We start from the raw sequence: 4447 nt of genomic DNA on the forward strand, positions 1-4447 counted from the left end.
ACGTTTGGTAGGCTACTAATTACCATCAGCAGCATCAGAGCTTGGAGAATCTTAATTACAGTGACTAAACAGTCACATGGAATTTGACTGCTATCATGACTCGTGACCGCTGGTGTGGCGGTAATACGGTCACCATTACAGCCCTACCTCCAACTGTTGGTGGGTTTTACTGCAATACTGTCCCAGCCTCTTACAACACAAGCACTGAGCACGATCCTGACATAGCATCTCCCTCAGTGACAGGCTGGTCTGTGATTCCCTGTGTGACCCCGTGTAAGCATGGCAGCATGGCACTGACCCCCATCAGCTTGCTGTGCAGGGCCACCAGCACAGTCAGTGGGCCAGAGCCAGAAGCAACGGCAGCAGCTAATCTAATCACCATGGCTGCTGTCAGAGAGCCTCATGTCAGCCTGAGCCTCATGTCAGCCTGAGCCTCCACACGTCTCACCATCGAGTTCTGTGGAGCTGGCTGCCTGCTGGACACATTCAGTATTATATTCCGTGAACCAAATGGTGTTTTAACAGTGTAATTCTGAAGGTAGTGGTAAACTATGTTTTTTTGTAATCAAGCATTTTCTACGAATGACAAGTTTGTTTATGTATTAGTTTAATTGTAGTGTGAGCCGTAGGAATAGTGTCTTTTGGATAGCACTTTATTCGTCCATTATACAAGGGGAACGTAAATGTGTCTTTTGTGCAATCTATATTTTTGAGTGTGGCCTCTCCACAGGGCTGGACGGTGAGTCCTGAGGCTCCCAGCAGCTGTCCAGTAAAGAGGAGCGGAATAAAACCATTCCAGCTTGAGAAGGTAAATGGGAAACTTTAATCATGAAAATGTAACCGCTGGAGGGGATGTTTAAAACAGGGATGGGATGGAGGTCTTGTCTTTGTTCAGTAGAGTCCAATTAGAGTGAAACTATGCTATAAATCACATACCAGGGATAGACCACCAAAGTCATTTGGATGAAATAGATGAATGGTCTAAGTCACTGACGACAACTGAGATCTGTTGACTAGTGTACCATACCAAATAGTGTTGATGTGTTTGCCCCATTGCAGTACGTCTTGTTTTAATTTTTTACATTGAAGCAGACAAGTAATGTGATTGTGTAGGTGGTGTGAGTTTAGTGGTGCATCAATACATAAATCAGTGTGTAAATGTGTGCATGCGCGCCTGCTTATGTGAGTGTATGCCTACAGTATGTGGTGTGAGCGTTTGTAAGAGTGTAAAGCAACCTTCCAAATGATGTTCTGTTGTTTATCCCAGTACCTGTCAAAACTGTCAAGGTGAATTTAGACTCAGGGGGGGGGGGGGTAAAGGAGAGTTTACTCAGTCAATAATTCCTTCAATCCTTCCCTCTAGAAACTGATCCTCCCCAACGTCTTGCCAGAGACAATTTCCAACAGTGCAAAAGACAAGCAAGAGAAAGAGAATATCTACAAGACTCATCTTATATTTTAAATGAAAGAAATCAAAAAAGTTTGATATTCCCTTCATATTCTTAACATTGGCTCCGACAAAAAATCTAAAAGTGAAAATATAACGAAACAGATTTTGATGTAATAAAATACATGACCCAAAACAAACACAATAGTAAAACAACTATCTTGCCGATCACAGGTCAGTGACTAAGTGATACAAATACATTAGTTCATAGGCCTAATAGAGATGATCTCTGTGAGACTGTATTTACAAATGTAACGGTGTAAACAACATGAAACTAAAGCGTGTTAGTCTCAGTGAGAGTGTCTATGTAACCTAGAAGTGCTTCCAGACAGGGAATGTGTAAGAGATAAGGGAGAGTAATTCCATTACACTGATCCCTAGTCTGCTGAAAGCACCTCACAGCCACTTGTGTTCATCTACCGGGGCCCCTCTTGCAGCTTGTGAGCTTGTTGCCACGGTAACCACAGTTTGACGCCAAGGCTGTGTAGGAAGGCAGAAGCGACACTTGAAAATGGGCAAACCACTGTAAATATGTACATGTTTACTGAGATACCATGGCTTATTCATATTTTCCTCCTATGGCAGCTGTTGTGCCTGTACCTGTTGTTGTTGTCATTTTCAACTCTCCTTTAAAGTTTGGAAAATTTGCATAAACCTGTGCATTTTGAGAGAATTAGCAAGTGCTTAGACAGAGACCCATGCACCCAAGCAGTGTTGATGATCATGGAGAGGGAACTGATTAGATTTTTGAATGGAATGGGATTGTAGTGTGTGGGTATTTGAGTTGGAGTATAGGCAAGGGAGAAACATAATCATGCATTATTTTGGCCTTTCGACTTCCCTACACAAAACAGAGTGAAATTATTTAATCTAGAACTCACATAAAAAATATAAAAAGATTCATTTCATTCCCCAAGAAAAATTGTCATTTAATTGTCCCTGAGGAAACCTTTTATTTAGAAATATTGTGTAATGACAATACATCCTATTTGATTGGGTAACATTTAACTTTGGACAGACCCTCTCTTTCTGTCTCTGTGTCTCTTTATACCCAACAGAGTCCTTGAGGGTGGTTCCATACACAGTAGCAACAAATGATACTGGATAAATCAATCAACTCTACTAACACATCTGTTCAATAATGTATATATTTAGAGGATAACTGATGTTTCAAATGTATCATTGACCTAACTTAGGAGTGTTATGTACCTGAGAAAAATCAGTACCACATGCTATAATGCAGATCTTCTAAACCAGGCATTGCAACAGGCAAGTGATTTTTTTGGGGGGCCCTCCAACATTTTTTTTTGTGAGGATTTTAGTTTTGGGTAAAAAAAAATCCCCCAGTAAACTCACCAGGAATTCACCTAAAAATGTATTTAATTTAGGAAATATGTTCCTAGGAAAGTATTCCCACAAATAAAAAAAGAGACGTGATCGTGTCTCAATGTAATCAAGGTATTTATTTTTAAGGTATTTATGCACAAATTAATATAATTATGTTCTGGCCCCCGACCATCCGCTCTGACAATAATCGTCCCACGGCTGAATCTAGTTGCCCACCCCCATTCTAAAAGCTTGGGGAAAGATGATAAGAGCGGTGTTTCTAAGAGACTATAAAGTCTGGGTCAAAAATAAACTGACTTGGGACTGATCAATGGGACTGGAGATTAGTGGACCTGAGTGGGTCTGTTCTTATAATTGCTTTAGTATAGTACTGATTTATGATTGTGAGTGTTCACACAGTCTTGGGTCAGGAGAATGAAAGAAAGACTTAGCATTGTGTGCATGTTCCAGACATCTGAAGTCACACCTTGAGCATAATTGTCTATAATGCAAATAAGAAGAATAGTAGTAGTAATATTATATTTAGACTTTACCAATGACAATGTATTTATATTGAGGACAGTTGACCAATCAAAATAGTATTGTGTCTTTGTGAGGAAAACTACACAGAGATGCCATTAAGTTGGTATGTAACTTCAAAAACCTCTCCTCTGTCCGTTGACTTAACACACACCCACACACACACACACAATTGTTGATGGAAGTGATAACAAGCAGCATGGGCCCAAAGGTGGTCCACACAAACTCTACTTTAGCACCAGAGAGTGGATTCTACTTTAGCACCAGAGAGTGGACTCTACTTTAGCACCACAGGAGCTGTAGGGCTAATTAAAGGGATATGAAACCTTAAAAGCACATGAAGTCTTTGTTGGCTGTGCGCCGTAGCTAACACATCACTACCACTGTGTTTAACTGGCAGGCTGATAGATGATGAGCTTCATGAGAATAATTCCCACCAACCCTACTAGAGGAGAGACAATAAACAACATAGCAGTGAGCTGCTGGGTTGGACACTGTGCTTACAGTAAAGGTTTCTTAACAGGGATTAATATGAGGATCTGGCCAGTCTTCCAGGAATGTAGTATCTCAAGGAACAATCCTGTCTTGAGTTAGGAGCTCTTCACAACCCAAGAGAATCAGTGCTTCCCTCTGCACACCTATCTCCCATTTCCTCTCAGCGATCCATACTTATGTGAAAAGATTTTAAAAAAGTCCTCCACATGATATCAGTATGGCTTTGGAACCTAAGCAAAACACATGTAAAGTACTTGAGTGTACTAACAATACCTCTTATCGTAGATCTGATTGCTCTTTACAAGAATTCACAATTCACAATGACAAAGACAAAAATGTTCACAATGACAAAGACAACCATGGATATGCCACCACTAGTGATGACATCGAACTTAACTAGGGCATCTGGTCTAGCTGTGTTGTGGTAACTATGGCAACGTGTGTGTGCAAGAGTTGATTATTGCTGAGAGCAACAACTGCTTCTGTTGGAAGTGTGAGGTCATCATCCCTGATGTGCTGCCTGTGCCTCTTCCCCCAAGTCCCCCCCCCCCCCAGGATAAAGGCAGGTCATATATGATGACTGCGGCCCTAATGATGAGATCTGTTATTGTGGCTCCTACCCTCATCAAAGTTGCCCAT

General features: G+C 41.1%; 1 long non-coding RNA gene across 1 annotated transcript; it reads left to right on the top strand.

Moving 5' to 3' along the window:
• The first annotated feature begins 405 nt into the window (after positions 1-405).
• LOC109864838 (uncharacterized) lies at positions 406-2789 on the top strand. The gene is made up of 3 exons (XR_002251506.2): positions 406-538; positions 731-808; positions 1364-2789. It is a non-coding gene; the product is annotated as an uncharacterized LOC109864838 (long non-coding RNA).
• Positions 2790-4447: the final 1658 nt, after the last annotated feature.

The sequence above is a fragment of the Oncorhynchus kisutch genome, linkage group LG1, assembly GCF_002021735.2.
Source record: "Oncorhynchus kisutch isolate 150728-3 linkage group LG1, Okis_V2, whole genome shotgun sequence".
In the NCBI taxonomy this organism is placed as follows: Eukaryota; Metazoa; Chordata; class Actinopteri; order Salmoniformes; family Salmonidae; genus Oncorhynchus; species Oncorhynchus kisutch.